The following is a 22,733-nucleotide window of genomic DNA, read 5'->3' as shown; positions in this document are numbered from 1 at the left end:
ACTGAAATCTAAATAGCAAATCTTTTTTTCCTTTTCCAGTTTTCGTGGATTTCGAAAGTCATAAACATACTATTCAGATATGGATTCGGCTATAGCTGATCTGCACATGATGTAGGAGATACAAACAAAGTATTTTTGCTGAATTTTAGCCATTGTCTAAAGGACGATTTAATTCAGGACTAGAATTCAGCCTTCAATAAATCACACAAGGCATATCCCTATAGTAAACTGTATGACACTTTTTTCCGTTTAGTTTAAACAACTACAAAATTACCTAGCCGTCTACACAATGCATTAACACTCCGTTGTTTCGCTCATAACTTAGCTATAAAGGAAGGACGTCAAAATGACACACACCTTTTTATGTAGATCTTAAAAACGGATTCACACTAGAAATGTTAGCAAAAAAACACCCATGAGAAGTGTGTGTGTGTGTGTATGTGTGTGATTTGGATTTTTAATGTAGCTTTAACAATTTGTAAGTCATATTGCTACGAAGTGTGAAGCAGATCAATTTATTGTGATGTATAGCACTGGGGCATCATGCTGCAGACATGTAGCATGATGTCCCACCCAGTAACATTAACCTGACACCGACTAGTCCTAACACTAACCTAATATGCTCTTAATGCTGAGCGCCAAGCGAGGCAATGTTAGTACCTTTTTTATATTTCATTGGGTTTCGAACCCACGACCTCCCACATCCGAGGAGGACGCTCTATCTACTAGGCCACAGAAGCGGTCCCATGTGAAGAAATCTTCTATTTTTTGATGAAGTCAAGGAAACATGGTTCAACTTGCACAATACGTGTTTTCTGCATTCCACAGAAGAAATGAAATATACACATGACTATCTTATTATTTTATTTTATTTTATTTATTTTTCTACCTATATGGAAGATCACAACTACATAGTTATATAATGCTAGTTCTGTTTCATCTTCAACATATTTCTCTTTTCTTCTTTCCTGTTCCACCTCACTGTGTTAACTTTATTTGTAATTTGGCGCTCCAGATCATTGCAATATTGAAGTGTAACTGTATCATTGTGCATATATGACCGACATTACTAATAACTGTTGTCTTTGTTCGTAATCTTAAACAACAGCAATGCATTTTGGTGCTGAAATCTGCAGCCACACGTAGATGGCATGTGAGTTATCGATCAGTTTATTATACAAACTGATATATGACAAAACAGGGTACGGAATAAAAGCGTTTCATGTAAAACGCAAAGTAAAGAACACTTGTAAAATGTATTTTTGTAATTCTTACATAATACTTAATAATATTTAATTATGCACACATGTACTTTTACATATAAACACAATGCGCATCACACAACATAAAAACCTGCGCATATATATATATATATATATATATATATATATATATATATATATATATATATATACACACACGTTCCGGTGGCATAGTGGTTAGAGCGTCCGCCTCGGACAAAGACTTACAAAAATGGTACGAACAGCTGCCTCGCTTGGCGCTCAGCATTACGAGGTTAGTGTTAGGATTGGTCGGCTTGGTGTCAGAATAATTTGACTGGGTGGGACATCATGCTACATGTCTGCGGCATGAAGCCCCAGGTCTAGACATCACTATAAACTGCCACATTGCAGACATCGTAGCGATATGACTGAAAAATTGTTAAAGCTACGTTAAAAATCCAAATCACATCACATCACACACACATATCACCATGTCGGCCAATTCTGCGTGTCTGGCAATTCTGCGCAGCGATACGTCATTGCTGTAAACATTGGATCACGTGCTATTTTGGGGCAAAAATCCATTTTGTGTCAAGAAAGAACAATCATACTTTAATTAAGTGTAGAAGAATATATTACATTTCGACTCGAACGGCATATGAATATATGATTTCTAAATGTCAACATGAATACCCACTCCACGACCTTCTTAAATAACCCAGAAAATCCTATTTACTATGTATGTTTAAGAATCATACAAATAAATACATTATGTAACAGATACAAATGTATACCTTAAAACATTCTGCATCTTAATCCAAGTTTCCAATTTTGCAAGAACTTGTCCCACACGTAGAATATCGTCAGCTACACAACGTGTCAACTTGCCGCTAGACCGGGATTCTCAATAAATTCCCAGGCGCATAGTCTGTTTCTAAATTCTTTAGTAATTCTTCTCAATAAACAAGGCGTTGTGAACACATTACATCCTATTCATTGTTGTTTCTATTCCACATAATAGCGTTTTTTTGTATATAAAAGTTTGAACTTTACTAATTTATTTTACAAGATTGGTTTAGTTTGATTAATATCTCTTGCCATTTATTGGCATTGTTTCGTTGAATTTTGTAAAACTAGCTATAAACCTGACCGAATTATTCCACTGTAATGCTGACAGGAACAGACGAAAGTAATGTATTTCATTTCTGTCGCACGATGGATAAACATTACATCCTTTCCAAACTGTACGCAGAATAGGCCGACATATCGCGAGTCATGAAAACACGGGGTGGTATCCCGTGTGTCCAAAATTAATATTATAGTGACAAATGTCTCTTTTCGAATTGTAAGCATTGCTGTATTCCATTTTCGTCAGTCGGTCTAATTTGGTAAGCATTTTCCTTTACTACTGGAGATGGAAACCTTAGGTACGCAGAAATGAGAGAGAGAGAGAGAGAGATGATTACTTTCTTTTCCTACGTTAAAATACATTCATCGTGTGGTGCTAAACATGTGATATTTTAACGAGTGTAGAAACCACTAGTCAAAATGTATCGCTTTTGGTACCACAATGAAACATACCATATATTAATGTAGAAAAAGGAAGTCTTATTTTTAGCATATACCAAACTTGTTCATGAATCGAAGTTTAGAAGATTAAACTCTCTCTTCGGCACAACACGCTTACCACAACCTTTTCGTAAATTCACCTCACTTTCATAGCATGATCATATACGTGACTTAAGAAAGCAGTAGGATCGGGTTGACCTAATATGTTGCAATTAATTACATTTCTGTCTTTTTGTAAACTATCTGACCTTAATATAAATGCAACTCATCACAGTGGGTTTATCGTTGTTATCAAGGAATAAAGGCGACAGCTTCAAAGAGACGCGAACGGCGTCTGGTCAGATTTCTGTTTCATTGACTGTCAAAGATTAATTTTTGTGTTTGAAATATAAGGTAGTTTCTATTTATATGTTCTAGCTAAGTATGTACTGGTTTTTTTTTTTTGTTTTTTTTTTTGTTCTTGCTGTGCAACTACGGACCATATTCACGATATTGTAATTTCACAGAGTAGAAAGTTAGGGAATTTCCAAGTCTAAATTTAGATTTTATTATCCTGAGAGAAATCAAGAGGCATGTCTTTGATCTTGTAATTTGTAGCCTATCGCCAGATACTCATGTTGACACATCTGTATGGTTTGAAATTAGACTTTTCTGCGTTGATTTTGTAACTTTGCGTTTTTACCATCGAAGAGCTGAGCAAGCATCGATATTTAAAAAAACATCAAACCTGGCTGTTTATACTATTCCGTCACTGTGACATGAACTAAATATTGCCGGCAAATAAATGATTCTGACAATAACACTTGCAGCCGTTTTGCAAGTGTAATGGAAATCTTCAGTACCAGTTTTAAACATGATGATTCAAAAGGAGCAGCAGAGAGGGCGAACAGACTGTAATTGACTCACCCTCGAATTGCAAAAATAAGCCTTCCTGAAAATCGCAAAAAATCGCGGGGGGTGGGGATTGCGGTGACTGGGCGCCGAGTATGAGACTTCGCCTTCGTTGCTTATATCAATTAATTTTTTTTTAATCAAAAGCAATTTGATATCGCGCCCGCGGATCATGCAAGTTTACTGATATAAACCCATACGGGATTGACTTCACGCTGTTAAACAGTTCTTTAAACCCATTAAAATCCATATCACCGATGCACCAAGAATGATAAATATATCTTATCATATACTTAACAATTCCGTTAAACACCGCAAATACATTACAGTTATCCCTGATCACTTTAGGTATATGTGAGTACCGTTGAGTACATAAAATCATATCGGCGGTTTTATATCTTCCTCGGGAAAATATTCAACAAGATTTTCCTGTTCGTCTAGCATTATGTCGTCGTATACAACTAAATTGTTAATATTTTTGTCAAGGTCATCTACGGCGGGGTATCATTGATGTCAGTGATAAATTCAATGACGTTGTCGTCGCTTATTGTCTTCGCGCGCTCGTTAAATCCTTAAGTATAGCGTAACATCGTTGATCATCAGCTGACGGAGCTATCAAATAAACATTATCCCATTTCATCCACTTCATTACCAAATTAAGTAGTAATTGTGTTTTGCCAGAATAAGACGGTCCTATAATAATCATTCGAATAGAATTTGGCAACATTGGATTAAACTTGATCGGTTCGCGCTTTTTTGTTGCCGAGAAATCAGTGACCTATATGTTATAGAAATATAATAAATAATATGGATTTATATTGTGTGAAATGAAGGACACGTACTCGCACAGGTGGACTAACAACCATCACAACAAAAAAATAACAGATCAGCAGTTACAGGTAAGTGTGAACGATGTGGTACAAAAAAGTTTAAATTTATCCCGGGTCAGAACAGTAAATATTGATATTGCCGCCCAGTTAACGAAGTTACCAGGAGCTCCATGGGGGAAATACCCAGGAGAAAAACATCTTCCAGGATATAATTACTGTGGTCCTGGTACTCGACTTGATATCAGGCTTGATAACCAAGATCAGCCAAATCCAGGTGAATATCCAGTAAATGGTATTGATATAGCGTGTCACGTTCATGATGTAGCTTATAAAAGTAAAAACCTGCAAGATAGACATATCGCAGATGTAAAATTAATTCACGAGCTAAATTCCATTAAAAAAAATCTTTCAAAGAATCATTAGCTAATTGGTTGGTGAGATCTGCTATGAGGGGTAAGCTTGTATTAGGAGCTGGTAATTAATCAACCGATTATTATCATAATGGAGTCGATTTTTTATAGCCCAAGAGGATACTGGAAAGGTAGAGCAGCGATTAGTAAACTCGCTGAAGCAGCAGGTGTCGAACGTGTTTCTGCTGAAAAATGGTTAGCACGACAGGCAATATGGCAAATTTACCTACCACCACCTAAAGCAATACAATACGCACATTTTGATGTTAGCGTGCCAAATAAAGTTCATCAGGCTGATATTTTATTTTTACCTCATGATACTATCAAAATCGGTAGACGTCGATTAACGTACAAATACGCGTTAACTGTCGTTGATGTTGCAAGTAGATACAAGGAAGCAGAGCCGTTATCAGCAAAGACAGCGACTGAAGTAGCTTCTGCATTTGAACGAATTTATCGACATGGACTCTTGCAATGGCCACAGCTGCTACAAGTTGATCCTGGCAGAGAATTTTAAGGTGTAGTATCATCGCTGGTGAAAAAAAAAACATAATATCAAAATCAGACGAGGACATAGTACAATTCATCGTGATCAGGCAATTGTTGAACGATTTAATCGAACAGTTGCTGAGCGGTTATTTGGATATCAATAAGCGAAGGAAATATTTCAAGATACGAGATTTCGTGAATAGTTGCAAGATTACCAAGTGTGATAGCTGCATTAAGTAATGAAATTACTCGTGCAACTTCTATGAAACCAATTAATGCAATTACAAAAAAAAAAACATATACCCGTACAACGACGTGATTTTTCAAAACAACCAGTATTGGGTAATGTGACTGTAAGATATTTATATAAACCCGGTAAACTTGAAGGTGGTAAAAAAAGAGCAACTGATCCTGTCTGGAGTATTACGACACATAAACTTTCCTGCGTGGTAAAATCCGCGGGTAGACCTGCAATCTACAGACTAGATTCAACTGCTTCTCAACGTGGATTTATACGTGAACAATTACAAGTAATTCCTGAAGACAAACAATTACCACCGCGATCACTTAACTAGCACCCCTATGCCGATTACACTCAAGACAGGTCAGCATCACATTTTCGCGTGTATAACCAAGACTATTATCTTTACTATCTACGGTAAATTGTCTTGGATTATTACTCGAGTACTGCCACAACATTACTGTATTACAGCTCGCACAATGATCATTCTGCTGCTGTTTTAGCGCTATGATTAATTCAACATCGAGATCAAAGTTGCGTTTTTTTGTCACTTTGTTTATAACCAGCTAATTTTTTTCTTACAATATCACTATCATCGAGGACATCATTGATGGTTTCTGTAACGTCTATGACAATTCTACGCAGCTGAGATATTTTGCTGACTCGGGACACTGCGAGATAAACTAAGTTTGACCATTCGACACGATCATCGACAATCCAAACTCGAGTACCAGAGATGGTTAACCCTCGAGATGAATGACTTGTCATTGCATATCCCAGTGTCCACTGGGATTTATCCGTACTCAGCGCATCATCAACAACACTGACATCAACTGCGACATCATTTAATACGAGATTCTGTTTCTCAGTCTGTCCTGGTATTTCAACGTCGATATTCTTTCGTCGTATATCAGCTGGTCTAAAACACAATGGTACACGTAGATCTAAAAACCTTTCTTTATGCAGCTGAAATAACCGCTGCTGAAGTGTATCACGAACTATCTTTCTACTTGCCACTATCAAATCATTTGGTCTCCACACTTGCAGAAAGTCGTTCATAAAAGTTTCTGAAATTATTTTACGTATTATTTCACATTGAATTTTATTTGATAGTAGTGTGATTCATTTTTTATATTCCTTTAATCTATGATCATCAGTTATCTCCTCGTAATATTCCACATAATTCTTTAGCCACCCGTGCGGAGATAACCCGACAAACGGTGGTGCTTGACCGTGATCGCCGCACATGATCACAGCTGTATTTTTCAATAACAACCAATCGAGAAACATTTTTAATGTATCTTTAGATACTGTGCATACGTCATCCCAAATAATAATTTGTGGAATATATTTCTCTCCCATTCGACCAGGAGTCCATGTGTCACCCTTGTGTCGAGAAAAGCTGTGATAAGCACATGATTGCACTCCTCGTTGTTTCATTTCTCTTGCGAGTCTGTGTGTAGGTGTTAAAACAACCATATCATCCGAACACTGCCGAAATAAATCAATAACTGGCGTTGTTTTACCAGAACCCCTCGGTCCGTTTAGATAGACCGTCTTGTGTCTGGATATTGAATCATACACAGATGCCGCAGACGATAATTCTGATATCTGATTATTTTTGTAATAAATATTTTTAATCGCAACATCTGCGGATTCATAATTATATAACATTTTTTGTTTTATTCACCATTCCCCCCCCCATGATGCATCAGTGATTGTAAATTGAGTCAGTAATTCTGAATAGTTTTCGATATAGAATGAATCCATTGCAACTCTGACTGTAGTGGTAGGGAATCTATTTATCATCGATAATAAATTTATAGAAACATAAGCGAGCATTGGGGATCTTAAATGAGTAAACTGAGGTGACTACCATCAATATATCCAACAATTGTACCTAATCGTGTTCAGTTAGACAAGTAGGCGTTTTCTCGACTTACAAATATATCTCTCTTTGTTGCATCGGCGATTATAAAATCATATTCAGCATCATCTAGAATTAATCGTGTATAATGTCGTTTATGATCATATGCCCCGACTTGAGTAACTTTACCGATTATTCTTCTACCGAGGTCTTTTGCGGTTTTATCATCATCAGGTGGTGGTAACCAAACTTGGTCTGCTTCCGATATGATATAATTACCTTACTTACAGTCAACGATATTAATATTTTACAATCATGCATATATCGTAATAAAACTATTGGTGCCCAACGTTTTTCTGAAAAAGTGCCTACCAAACCAAGCATAACAGATCAGATGAAGATCTTTAGCAAACTCGAATGATGCAATACGAGCGAATCCGGTCAGAGTAAAATCAGGTAGTGGTCCATTTATCGATACTCTGGTCATTTCGTTTGTGGGGTGTCCAAATCTTTTAAAATATCCAGAACATTCTCCATAACCAAGAAAACTTCCCGGATAACACGCGACCATATTAACTGAGATAACGTCACTTAGTATTCTAAAATCCACCGTGTCCGTATTCACAGCAACTTAGTTGTACGTCTTCGAGAAATTCAAATCGTGTTGGCTTCCACAAATTTTTCTCTCTTGCAAAGTGAGCAGTAACTGATGGAACTGTAAAACAATTATTTAGTAATTGCTCAGTATTCTCTGTTGAACATTTCTGCGCATGAGTTTTCATTTCTTCGTAGAGAGATTCTTTACGATATATTTCGCCGTTTTGTCGTACAAATTGATCATATTTTTCATCATCTGAACTCTTAAATAGCCATGTTGACACAGGATAGAATTTACTTATTTCGTGAATAAAATCAAACGTAAAATCTTACGGTTCCATCTCGTGGAAATATTATGACTGCGCTGGTCCAGGCGTGAACAGTATGATCAATAATTTCAATTGGGGCTCCTCTCGAAGTATTCTTTGATTCGCATAAAATCTTTCCGGTTATCGTTGCTACTCTTATTCGAGATTTTAATTTATTTCATAACTCGGCGACATCATTTATTGTAGCTCCGATATCCTTGACAGATTCGGCCCATTTGTTTATTTTTTCCCATCGTAGATCCGTTAACCCATTTCCACGTATCGAGTTTGTAAACTGTTCGATTACTGGTTCGGCTACACAGTTCAGCTTTGAAAATCTCATTGGTGCAAGATCATTAACGGTAGGGTTATCATTTAGCTGATAAATTCCATAAATAACCGCGGTCATAGGATATGGTCTATCAATTCCAGTCAGCATTCTTGGCTTGGAATTTTTACTTAGCACAGCGGTTTTTCCATTAGCAAGGACAGGGTCACGTTTGTCACGGATAATCCACTCAGCGGAATCTGTTTCTGATAATACAACAAATTTTATTCTGAAAAAATATTTTTGATCGTTGAGATAATCAATAATCATTTTCGCCCGCTCATCGTTCATTGTAGCATCAATGACTTTATCATCAAGTATGACCTTGAATGTCGACCACGTAAGAGATGCCCCTTCATCAAGAAATTCTTTTCTAGCATTCCGAATATTATTAATCAGATTATTCGTCGGATCAGCCAGAGTTCGCCTCAGCAAGTCAGAAGTTATACTGTCAAGATCGAATCTGGATTCAGGAAAAAAGTTTTCCAAGGCTTGATTATAGATAATCTCCCAAGCTCTTCCATATTATATTTTAGACAAGTATTTAGTTAAAAATATTATATGTACAATGACGCAAGTAAGGAATCAATGCAAGTGGTTCATGGTAGGGTCTTTAACTCCTTGTAACAAATCTTGCGTAAATGAATTCTGCGGTCAACATTTACAAAGAGTGAGAAGAGGGAGTCTAGGTCCCAAACCGTGTTTACGGTGTGGGGCTGGAGTAGGAGGGAAAACGCAGTTGTGTGTGCAATGTGGTGTTAAAAGATATAGAGAGCTAAGGCGTTATTATGATAACAAAAACAACCCTGACTCTGTCAAGGACCTTGATAAAGTTATAATAAACCCTGAAGACTATATAGCTAGATTCTGTACAGGAATAATATAAACAAATTATAATTTAGACAAATAATATTATATATAAATGGAGCAAAAAGAATTTGTCAGACATCCTATCATCAAGAATTATGAAGCATCTCGTGATGGTGTAATTTAACACTGTCAGCGGAAAAAACCCAGTTGGTTTTATTAATAATACCGGTTATCTAGTGTTCGGCGCCGACGGGGGGGGGGGGGTGGTGGGAGGGGGGAAGAAGTATTACAGTCATAGGTTCGTATACGAGTGTTACGTTGGGGTCATCAAAGACGGTCTTATGATTGACCATATTGACTCGGATAAAAAATTCTTTGAATAACTTACAAGCTATCACACAGACTGAAAATTCTGCACGTGGAAATATCGGAAGATATAAGACTATTGCAAAGATAACAGTTAAATCTGTAAATATTAAGACCGACGAAGAAAGAATATTTCAAATAATGTATGCGGCTGCCAAGTATTTCGGTATTTACCCGTACGAAGTACAAAATGTCGCAGATAAAATACAAAAATCAGCCTTTTCACACAAGTATGAACAATTGATTTCATTTTTTTTTATATCCCAGTCATATTAGATACGGACATCTTTGATAAAAATTAACGGAAATAACTCTGCCGCGGATAATAACGCGGTTGATAGAGTTACCCCCTTGAATCTGTCAAAGATGGTGTCCCTTGATAGAAATCAACGGGGACAGATTGCACAATAATATTGACTTGTAAATAAATAATTTTTTGTGGTTATTTCTCTCATCGAGAGTTTCTTGGGGGTCAGGTGTTCCTAAGAGTAACAGAATCTAATGGTTGGAAAAAATTTAATCAATTGTCGAATGATTCGGTGCAACAAAAAAAGACAGACCTTTCACTCTAATGTTAATTCGACAAACACGGAACTGTCTAGTTCTCAAGAAAGCGGTTTGCATTGTAATTCAAGCGCTGACAGTTATCTCCGTTGTTTTGTAACATTACTTCCCCTTGAATCTATCAAGAACTACCAGTAAAGGCAGGTGTAATCTTTTATTAAGGAAAAATAATGTTTTCTTTTCAGAAACAATATTCTCATTTTACTGAATCCGTCGGATTTCCAGTTTCATCTATATTTTTTCAGCGATTATAATTAAGAAACGCAAACAGCGAGCAGTCACACCATTTCCTGAATTATTTTCAGTATATATATTATCCAGAAAATTACTAACTTTTCAAATCTGGCTTTCATGTAGAAATACGTTTATATAGCGTATTTTTCTGAATTTGTGCATGCAGAACTAAATTCAAGTTGTAATAACTATTCTTTTCTTGCAATCCAAGATAGGTAACTTTATAATAAAATCTGAAACATATATCTGTCAGATCTCTCCGTAGCTCATTGATAAATCATATAACTCTGATACTCGAGGTCTGGCGATCGAATCCCGTGACTGACAACTGTCGATGGTTGCGAATATTTCGCAATTTTTCTATATAAAATCGGGGGCCGAGCCTCCGCCTCGAAACTCAACAGGTAAAAACACACCCGCCATGACACCATGTGGTGGGTACCCTTTTGTATTCTCCCGGGGTTGATTTCAGGTGTGTGTGTGTGTGCAAAAATCTGTTGAATGTAGGGAATATCTCCCGTGTACGTTGTGCTGTCCTTAGATAGGAATTATGTATTTTACCGTCTTTACCTAAATACTGTAATACTATAGGGGGCGCTCTACAGTTTCGTATTTTGCATAGGGTTCGAATTTTAAAGAAAAAGAATTTTAAAGGCTTTCCTCACTAGTTATATTGGCTATTTAAAAAAGACCTTGTATGTCTTAGGTATATTTCAAAGAACGTTTAATTCCCTTTATTTTGGTGTGTGATTGACGGGTGTAATATGGTTTATAGAGTATACAGCTTGGCCTTACTCCAGATGTGCACCTTTCAAAAAAGTGCTAGCTCCACTTAGTCATTTTCACTTCCTGAACTTCAGAGGCAAATTGTATAAAAAAAAAAGAGCCGAAACTTTTTTTTTAACATTTTATAAATTTGTAATTCATTCATTGCACTTTCAGAAGATGGCATTGCCTAGTCTAGCAAAATTCATTTTCCCTATTTTAATAGCTGCTATTGATAGTGTACTTTAGACTAATTCAGACTGACTTTTTAGCAGAAGGGAGCAGTCGATTTAGTTAGCAGTGTGTTTAAATCATGTACAATTTCCAAAAGTACAATATCCAAAGAAATATCATCCCCATTACATTAATGTAGCACAGAAGTATGCCAACATTCTCTCTATTGTGCATGTTTTAAATGCAAACAGCTTCTCCTTACATACGTCACTCTCTCAAAAGTACATAATAACTGGTGAGCGCCCCCATATGTACTGTACCGTCCTTATTGTAAATACTATAAAACTACATGTACTGTGCCGTCCTCACTGGAGACACGCCCTCTTGAGCCTGTTAGACTGTTGTTTGACAATCTAAAGTATCACATGGGAGGTTGTGTCGTCCTTAGATTTAAGATTTAGAATTAAGATTCATGTACTGTGTCGTCCTCCACTAAACACCCCCCCCCCAGCACCAATAGCTCCTATGAGAGCTCGGAAGTGTATATCAACGACAGATTGCCTGAATAAATCAAGATGTTCCAGCGAGAACTAATAAATCGGATGCAGTGTTGTAAAATCGCGCTGAGATATCTGTAAACCAGTCTCGATGTTTTGAACATATCCCATATACGACATTAATCGATGATATGCACGTGCAACATGATTATTCTCAAAATTCAGCAGTATTTCTTCAGATGGTTGTTGTTGTTGTTGCATGGTTTAACGCCATTTTTCAGCACACGATAGGCTATACATGGCGGCCAGTATTAATGGTGGAGGAAGAACCCGGGAAAAACCCCGGAAAGAACCACTGACCCACGAGAAGCTACTGGCAAGCTTTCTCACATACCCACATTGGCTGAATCCGAGACTCGAACCCATGCAGACAGAGGTGAGATGGCAGTGATCTGTAACGGAGAGCGCTTTAGACCACTCGGCCACTCGGGGCCCCTTCTTCAGATGGTTCTTGGTGTCCGTTTATCCTCAAAGCAACTTCAGAAACTCAAAGTGTGTCAAATACCATTGGATTTTTTTCTTGGTTGTTTACTCGCGCATTTACCTGAAGCGCAACAAATATATGTCGAGGTGCTGTCACTCCCTGCTGTGATGCTATTTGCCACGTGAACAGCCCAGTGGCATTAACGGGGCACTATCTGTAGTTGTTGTAAACCATGATAACATCGACTTCCCACCTGTGTTCATAAAAGAAAGTAGTTGCTGTTCCTCAGTGATCGACGGAGTCATTACGGGCATCCACAGTGACAGTTTTGTTAGGGTTACTATGGCAGCATCAGCTCCATTAGAACGCCATATTGCATCGCTGTCGGTGGGTTTTCTAACAAGTACTACTGTGTGTTTGGCGCCGAATATAACTTTTCTGACATCCCTGCAGAATCCAAAAATATGAGTCAATGGAATCGCGTAAGAAAAGCTTCCATTGGCGTTTAACATCATTCGATGTGTAGCAAACCCCAAGTTGAATTCTGGATTACAATTTACGACCACAGGCCCTACAATCATGGGTAGGGGCAGTGTGCCTTTTTGGTCGTCTTATAATATATTGATTACCATTAGAGAAGTCATTTGTGTCTTTCGCAAACATCATTGTTGGACCAGCCGATCTCGTATAGTCGTCGGAGAATCTTGCAAGACCAAGTATCGTCGTGGCAACGTCAACGTGTTCAAGACATGATTCAATATCCCTCCATCAATCGGGTATGTGGCTCTGCTAAATAACGCCATTATGCCGTTGTTAACAAAACCAACTTGATTGTTAGCGTCTTGTGGGTCATTGTTTTCTTTTACAAGTACACCTTCAACTTCGATAAACCCCTCAGAGAGTAGGAAGTATCTACTTGTATTCTGAACTTGTAATTAAATTCTTCCACGTGCGTTTGGTGTGCGCGCATCATAAAAATAATACTGATAATCACGCACAGACTCATTTTTGGGGACTGGTGCGTCCATGTCAAATGCTGTGTCGGATATACGCTTGAACCTTTTTATTATAGTTGTTATCGTCTAACACGAAGACCACTTCCTGCTATCAGACTTGCAGTTATATTTTTTTCTATTTCCTTGGCGGAAGGCACACCAGCCAACTCTGCTAGTTTTTGATTTGCGGTCTGATTTATTATTTTACTGGCAATTGCGGGCATAACTTCGGTGCTTGGTAATTTTTCTGCTTGTTACTGAACCACCTTTCGTCGTCGTATTAATCGTGCTATTCTATCTTTGATTGCCGTGAGCCTTTACCAGCAACATCGCTGATTGCTCCAGAAGCTTTTTCACGAATAACATCCATGGCTTTCATTGATAATTGTTTTGCAATTGACGTTACTTTGGTAGCTATTCTTGTAAATAATCCCTGGACAACATCGCCAAGTCCATCCCCATAATACGCGCTGTAAACAGGTAATCGTGAGTTTATTACTCTGACCATCTTGGGTCTGCGGTGAGAGTCATGTATGATCATCTTATCTGTTAGGTATTCGTTTAATCGCTGTGGTATCCATCCACGATTTCATCAATAAGACCATCGTAAACATTAATATCCATGATACCGCCGCGAAATAATCGTTGACAAATATCAGCTGCTTCATTGATTATTTCCGGAGAATTATTTCCAGCTCGTTTTCCTCCTATGAGAACTTCTAATCGTTGCACGTCATTGATGATATTGTTAGGACAAGCAACAACACCACTTCCTGTAAAACCAGTGTCAGGTGCTTCGTAAAATTCTTCTGGAGACTGCGGTCGAGAAGGTTGCATCTTTACTCTTTCTGATACACTCTTTCTAAATGCTTTAAACCCGGGGTCTTGTAAATTAACCCGTGAAATTTTGGCGGCGAAATATAATGAAGGAATCTAGTTTGCAGCTTTTCCTGGTTCAACAAATTCAGGTTTTAAATGTTTTTCTAGAATCATAACCACGCGCAGCAATATCGATTAATTCATTCGGGTTTTTGGAAAAGTGTTCAAGAGCGGCATTGGTAAACATTTTTGCAGGTAGTGACTGTAACCCAGGTGACTTAGATTCAGGCTGAGGTTTTTGTTGTTCTATTTGTTGCTGCGGTGGAGGAAGTTTATATTAAGGCTCTTGCTTAGGAGCCAACGAATAGGGAGGTGGTGGCCTAATCTAAATGTTTAAGATTCCTACGCTGGTGGCATTATCTGATATAAATTTATTTTAATTTATAGCAGCAACGAGGGAGAAGTCTCATACTCGGCACCCAGTCACCGCACCTACCCCTCCCCCCCCCCCCCCCGCTGCGATCTTTTAATTGCGATTTTCATTAAGGCTTATTTTTGCAATTCGAGGGTGAGTCAATTAGAGTATGTTCGCCCTCTCTGCTGCTAAAGGCGTTACTCAATTTTCTCAAGTTTGATAAGATAATGAAATGTGAGGCATTTATGGGATACATATACAAAAGAGCGAGCAATTAACGCACCAACGGCACATTAACAAATAGTATAAACATGACAACAGGTTAATACAATCTGTGATACATCAGCCATGGTGTCTGACAAACTTACTGTTGAGCTTTAAAACAAAACATACCGAAAATCTGTTCTTTTTTCCTTTGTTATAGAGGGTGGGTTGTTGTTGACGGTTGCAATCCAAACAGACACAGGTGAATCTTGAATTTAATCAGCTAGGTAAGGAATTGCTGTCTATATACCCAACACTAGACATCGAAAAAACATTTTGAAGGTAAGGTTATTTTTATCAACGAACGATGATTTCCAAAATATATGTTCCAAATGTATCGCAATGCAATGCAGTCGCACACAAAATACTATCACAAACGTACTATGAAACCTTTTAAAATGCGCAGTTTAAAATTAGAACTATTGTTTTTTTGCTATTGTAAGTATGAATTTTTAATAATTAGAGATTTGCCGGTTTGACAAGTAATTGCCCATTATGAATGAGCATAGTGCTGAATGCTTTTAATGTAAAAATTTTGCGCTTACTATATAATAAAATTATGGTAATGATAGTAAAACGAGACATGGTTTCTCTTACTCAAACATTACTGAACGATAGTAAACAAGACCTGTTGAGTCTAACTTTTGAGGATGAATATTAAAAAAGATTCCAAAACAGGTCTTATGATCAATGTAGGTAATAATAAGATACTCTGGAGTTTGCATGAAAATATGAAAAAATATGTTTGAAAATTATGTTTTAATACACTATTTTTTATGGTTTTATGATTGTTTTGCCATACCATAAGAAATGAAATCGCCTTTCATTTACATTATTTCTTACATTGCTTATGGATATTAAATCTCAAGTGAAATTTATAAAAGGTAACTTTCTTATCTGTTCAGCAAATTTATGTTAAATTTTACCCCGACGAGACTACAATTTGTTGCCGGAATACTAAATAAAGAGTACCGTATACAAAGCGTCTTAAAACACATTTAGTGTGGGTAGTACAAATCCAAATCATGAAATATGTTGAGAAATTGTAGTGGCACACTACGCGGAAAAGAGCTATACTTACTATTTCGCCACTGAAATGAACAGAAATACTGAAGCGACTGTTTACCAACCGAAATTTATACCGAGGGAAAGGATTCCTAACTAGATCTAAATTTAAAAAGATATGTTACTGTATTTCCATTTTTAAATTAGAGGCCTAATATGGGTCCAACGAGTCTAGGCATGCTTTTGGACTTATATGTATCGCCTATCGTCTCAGTGATAGGATTCCTAATGGTCTAAATTTAGAAAGTTCTGTTAGACTACTTCTATTTCTAAATTTAGATATTTATCCTCAGTCCAAGGAATCCAGGCATGCATTTGTGACTTACTTTTTATCGCCTATCATCTTTGCAATGGATTCCTAATGGTTTAATGAGGAAGTTCTGTTACGCTGTTTCCTTTTCTAAATTTAGATGTCCATTCTCGGCCCAACAAGTCGAAGCACACTCTTGGCCTCATTATTTAGCGCCCGTCATTTCAACGATAGGAATCCTAATCGTCTAAATTTAGAAAGTTCTATTAGGTTATTTCCATTTCTAAATTTAGATGTTCATTCCTGGTCGAACGAGACTATGCATGCAATTTTATAATTCATTGCTTATCATCTTAATGATAGCATTTCTAATGGTCTAAATTTAGAAAGTTCTGTTAGGCTATTTCCATTTCTAAATTTAGATGCCCATTCTCGTTCCAACAAGTCTATGCATGTCCCTGGCTTACTATTCATCGCCTGTCATCTTAGCAATAGGATTTCTAATGGTCTAAATTTAGAAAATTCTGTTAGGGTATTTTATTTCTAAATTTAGATCTTTATCTGCTCCAACGCGTCTAGACATGCTCATCGCCCATCATCTGATAGGTCTTAAATGTGCTTACTGTATTTCTTACTTCTCCAGTTCTATGTTGAAACCGATTTTGAACTGCACGTATGATTATCACCTGTTATATGTTATAATGTAGGGTTCTTTAAGAATAGTTATATTTATTGCACAGCCCGTATTTATTACAGCTTTTCAAGCAGGATTTCGTCCCAAGCTTAACGAAAACGCGTTCAAACTTTGTTATATTCTTCTTCGTATCTGAGATAAATAAGTCTAATAACATTTACTCACAAATAACGCTGAAATAAATTTCATGGTGTAACATGTTAAGAATAGATTTTGTATGACCATGAATTTCAATGTAATGTGAAGTATAATATACCAAGATGTATCAATGGTATGTCCATATGATCTGACAGACTGGCCTTGTGGGCAAACAGGAATTTAATCTTAAAAATATTACATGGTTAACATTAGGGTGGCATTCTGAGGTAAAAAGGAAATTACCTCCTGTTCGATAAATGCAGTTCAGTGTTTGAAATTTTGAGGTTATATATCCAAATAAGATAACAAAACTGTGTGTGTGATTTGGATTTTTAACGTAGCTTTAACAATTTTTCAGTCATATTGCTACGATGTCTACAGTGTGGCAGTTTATAGTGATGTCTAGCACCTGGACATCATACCGCTGACATGTAACATGATGTCCCAGCAAGTCACATTATCCTGACACCAGGCCGACCAGTCCTAACACTAACCTCTTAATGCTGAGCGCCTAGCGAGATAGCTGTTAGTACCATTTGAAAAGTCTTTTCTATGACTCAGCCGGGGTTCGAATCCAGGCGAATGCTCTAAGACCAGGACACAGAAGCGGTCGAGAACAAAAATGAGATCGAGCGATAAAATTAACGCCCTAATGACGCAATTGTAAATAACATAAAGGTGCGAAAGAGCAATCATGAGATCTAGAGTAACTTACTTTTTGAGCTTAAAATTTCCACACACCAAGCGTGGGTGGAGATATGGGGATGGGTGAAAGATAGATGGGGGCTTGTAAAAATGAACACAGGTGAATTCTTGAATTAACTGTTTGATATGAAGACTTAAAACTTTCTATTCAATGAAAGGACTACCTCCAAATCAATGGATCCGACATGGTTATAAAGATGGTCCCATCATATCATAATATTATTTTCGGACGGCTGTAGGTGAAACGTTTGTCATGGTTGAGAGTTACACTTTATTATTTGTTTCATAGATATGAACTGGCAACATTTATGAGAAAACCTGGACGACTTTAAATCAAAAGCAAACGACTTACATCATTCTGTAAAATCCACGACAAAACTCTGCCTCAGACCACATAAACGTTCTTCCGTCCAACTGGAATTCAGGGCATCCCGTACAACCAGGCACTGATAAATACACAGAATTCGCTCCGACCGACGGTGAAATCTTCTAATATAAGTTCTGATAAGTTGAATGAATACTTGATGAAACGAGACCACGACAAAGATCTGACATGGAACCCACAATGAAGGCTGCTACCCCCCCACCCCCCCCAAAAAAAAAACAAGGGAAAGAAAAACAAAAGAAAACCATTCGCTTCGTTAAATAGAAAATAAAGGAAAAAGTTGACATACCAAAGTAAATCAAATTACCCAGATAATATTGGCCCATCGTGGGTCGTTTGATACACTGTTAATTCTCCCATCAAAACAAATAGTAGCCTACCAAAGACCGAAAAAACTCAGAGACATCCTAGTCAGAATAACGTTAACGCAAGTCACATGCCAACAGCACATTGCTACATCTTGTCCCTATGGTGATAACAGGTACGAAGCATGTCAACGTAGATTAGAGACAAACTATACTATAGCACTGTGACGAGAGAATAGGTGACGAAACGTGATCCATGCAAAACAGGAAATGTGATTTATCTCATCACGCACAAGATTTGCATCCTTCAATATGTTTAATCTTTGGTCACATCCCTTTTTAGTAAGAAACAGATAAATCTCTTTCTCCCGCTTTTGTAGGTTACTTACAGCTATGATGCCATTTATCATCAGAGTTCAAGCCAATAAGGTACGGTATCCACGACTCTGCAATAATAATTTTATTAGATCCAAAATCGCGTAATAGTGAAATTAAATGTAGAGAAAGAATATCACCACACAGGTTAAGAATTTTTAATTCGTTCTCTGCTGTGATTCTAACTCAGGTCTGAGATATGGTAATATTCTTTCGCGGTATATAATTTCACTTCATATTATCTAGAACGCGGTGGAAGGAACCAGGGATAGCACTTTCCCCTGTGTCTGGTATATACAGTACACGCATTGTGGATTACAGATTATCCACAAAATCCGGTGGATGTTGAAGCTGGGGCAATGTTTGACGGATTTAGCTTAAATCTGCTGCACATTAATTCAAGCTAATGGAACTTACTCTCGGATTTGTTTGCAGCCTTCTTGGGTTTTATGGCACACCTAGCTAGTCGACATATTTAAAAAACCTATGGGAGAACCCCAGACCCCGTATACAAACAAACGAGCATAAAAATAAAAAATACAAGGTTTCAAAGTTACTGGTCATCCTTTTAGAACAAAACTGCCTAACTACATGGTAAATTACTGTTTAGTCGACTTCATTTACTCTTATGTATATTTAATTTGCAGTGTGGGTTGACTTTTGTCCATCATTATTGATGGAAGTGGTATTTTGTATAAATGACATATCACATATCTATTATTAGGTTATGTTTGTGGATTATGTTTCTACACCAAACACATCTACACCACTTCCAACTACCTTCTCTCCAGTCGACCTTTCGGACATGTTTGCAAATTTCTTCCGTGCCAAAGTACAAACCATTAGAGATAAGCTTGACACCACAATTTCAATTGACTCGTCGTCACCATACAGCTGGGATACATAATTTGAGCGGCAACCATTAGCAGTATTTGAACCTGTCTGTATGGATTTCGTACGTACAATCCTGATGAAGAGTGCACCAAAGTCATGTGAACTTGATCCAATCTTAACATCATCGCTGCTTCAGTGCTTAGATCCAGTATTGCCTTCACTAACTGATGTTATTAATACTTCTCTCACATCAGGGGAATTCCCATCATTTTTCAAAACTGCCATTGTAAAGCCTCTGCTGAAGAAACCAACACTAGACCATACAGATTTAAACAACTACCGCCCAGTTTCTAATCTCCCATTCATATAAAAAATCTTTGAAAAGGTTGTTCTATCCCAGCTTGTATCTCATCTGAATTCAAACAGTCTTTTTAGAAATGTAGAGTCTGCATATCGCCCTTTCCACAGTACTGAAACTACTCTTCTAAAAGTAGTTAATGACATTCTCTCTGCTTTGGATAGCAGAAAGATTACAGTCCTCACCCTCCTTAATTTGTCTGCAGCACTCGACACCATAGAACATGAAATATAACTTCACTGCCTTGAGCATGTATTTGGCATTCATGGGTACTGTGGTTCAAGTCCTACTTGGTCAACAGGACACAAATTGTATCTGCAAACGGAATACACTCCAGCCCAGGTGATCTATGTTGTGGTGTTCCAAAAGGGTCTATTCTTGGACCTGTTCTCTTCATTCTATACACTCAGGCGCTCTCAAGTGCCATAGATTATCATCCAGTGTCTCACCAATTGTACGCTGATGACACCCAAATATACAAATCTAGCCACCCAACTGAAGTTGATGCTACCATCCAAAGTGTAGAGAGGTGCATTTTTGATGTGAAATCATGGATGACATGTAACAAGCTGTAGATGAATGATGATAAAACGGAGGCCATTCTGATCACAAAACAAAGACTTTCTCATTCACATCCTTTACATCAAACAAAAAATATCAGCAACAGCAACATTAAATTCACATAATCATTACGAAACCTAGGTGTTACTCTGGACAGTACTCTCACATTGCACCAACATGTCATGAACATATGCAAGGCTGCATATCTTAAGCTGAGACGAATCAGCTCCATTCGCAAATATCTTTCAGCTGATGCCTCTAAAACACTTGTGTGTTCATTAGTACTTTCAAGACTGGACTGTAACACAATTCTGTCTGGTTCATCTCAATATCTACTCCAGAAACTTCAAACAGTTCAAAACACAGCTGCTCGGATCATATTTAGAGTACCACGATCAGATCACACCTCCCCACTGCTCTGTACCCCACACTGGCTATCCATTCGATCCAGAATCAAACAAAAATGTGTTCTCTGTGCTACGTTTCACTGACGGACTCTAATCCAACATACCTATCCGACCTCACTCATGTGTACACACCGGCAAGATACTTACGCTCCTCTTCTGACAATCGTATACTTATTATTCCCACTATGAAAACAAAGTCATATGGACAGCGTTCTTTTGCATACCAGAGCGCAGCAACGTGGAATGAATTGCCCACTGAACTTAGACACAAAGACACAGTAATCCCATTCAAGAGTGCTCTCAAAACTCACTTATTCCAACTGCAAGAACGAACTTAAAGACCTAAAAATGTTTCCTACCTTAAATATTCTCAGGATGTTTTTTATGTTTTCTAATTTCATTGTATTAGTTTTTGTAATCATATCATTATATATGTTTTTTATCTTATATATGTTGTCTAATGTTGTAAAGCGCTTAGAGCTTCTAAAGATAAGGCGCTATACAAAGTCATTATTATTATTATTATTATTATTATTATTATTATTATTTTAAGATAAGTAGTACTTGTTGGTAAACACTTTTGCTTCTTGGATTTGAGTTTAGGATATTGGTTATCGCCAGGGGAATTTCTGGTCTACCTGATATTTGCTATGTTCTTTACTAAAGTTTAAGTGAAAGACCTGACCTTGTTTAGAATTTAAAATGTGCTAGAAATAAACTTTTTTTAACATTAAGGTTGTTTACGAGTAGTGAAGAGTGGGTGGGTGGGCGATATAGCAGCAATGGGAAAATACATTAAAGACCCCCTCCCCCTTGGGTCTGTATAGCGACATGACATTTCAGCACACCCTGGCCAACTTTAGCGACTATGGGAATTTAACATGGGAAATACTGGACATGTATGCCGACAAGGGAAAGTTGGTTTGTTGTATAGGGTCAATAGGTTGGGTGGGTAAACAAAGACACACAAACACACACACACACATCTATATGGCATAAAGAATAAATATTTTTTCGAGGTATATAAGTGGCTCTGAAAAGGGCCTTTTGTTTTTTGTTAACACCATTCCGTTAACATAGAGGGCATCGCATAGGTCTTCTTCTCTTCCTCAAACTTCTTCTGATTTTTGGACCGTAGATGAGGACTCTCTTCGGACAGCCTTGTCTCTCCACATAGATTCTTCTTTTCCAAACGCTCGTATCGGTGATCCGGATGATTGTCAATGATGATCTGCCATACATGGGTAAGTCCGTACGGAATAGTATCGACGATACGCGGGTAGATGATTCAACGTTAGTCCACATCTTGTGACGAGAACAGGTGAAGGAAATTAAGTGAACCGCTGTTATTTATAGTGGAAGAGCGGATCGAAACGGATTGAGCTGTTTTGGTGATGATATGGGTCCTGTGATTTTTACAGGGCTTTTGGATCCGCTGTAGAACTGAAAGAGGAACTAAGTTTGATGTTTGTGTACTCCGGTGCGGTGGAGTACAACGTGGTGGGACAAATCCTTA

General features: G+C 37.5%; 1 protein-coding gene across 4 annotated transcripts in view; it reads right to left on the bottom strand.

Annotated features, from left to right (window-relative positions):
- LOC149796535 (uncharacterized) overlaps window positions 1–22,733 on the bottom strand; it is an 81,836-nt gene that overhangs the window by 4,268 nt on the left and 54,835 nt on the right. Inside the window, exons 1-3 of one of the 4 annotated variants that reach the window (XM_089961229.1) lie at window positions 16,532–18,562; window positions 15,270–15,396; window positions 5,235–5,455 (exon numbers count right to left, since the gene is read on the bottom strand). The exons of 1 other annotated variant lie outside the window; for it this stretch is intronic. The gene's annotated coding sequence lies outside the window, so the exon portion shown is untranslated. Of the gene's footprint in view, window positions 1–5,234; window positions 5,456–15,269; window positions 15,397–16,531; window positions 18,563–22,733 lie in introns of those variants that run through there. 2 more of the 4 variants (XM_089961232.1, XM_089961233.1) reach the window with 2 other exon arrangements.

Source organism: Sinohyriopsis cumingii, chromosome 6 (genome assembly GCF_028554795.1).
Source record: "Sinohyriopsis cumingii isolate HCF-2022 chromosome 6, ASM2855479v2, whole genome shotgun sequence".
Lineage (NCBI taxonomy): Eukaryota > Metazoa > Mollusca > Bivalvia > Unionida > Unionidae > Sinohyriopsis > Sinohyriopsis cumingii.
The sequence above is the reverse complement of the archived record's forward strand: the minus strand, read 5'-3'. Positions and strand labels throughout refer to the sequence as shown.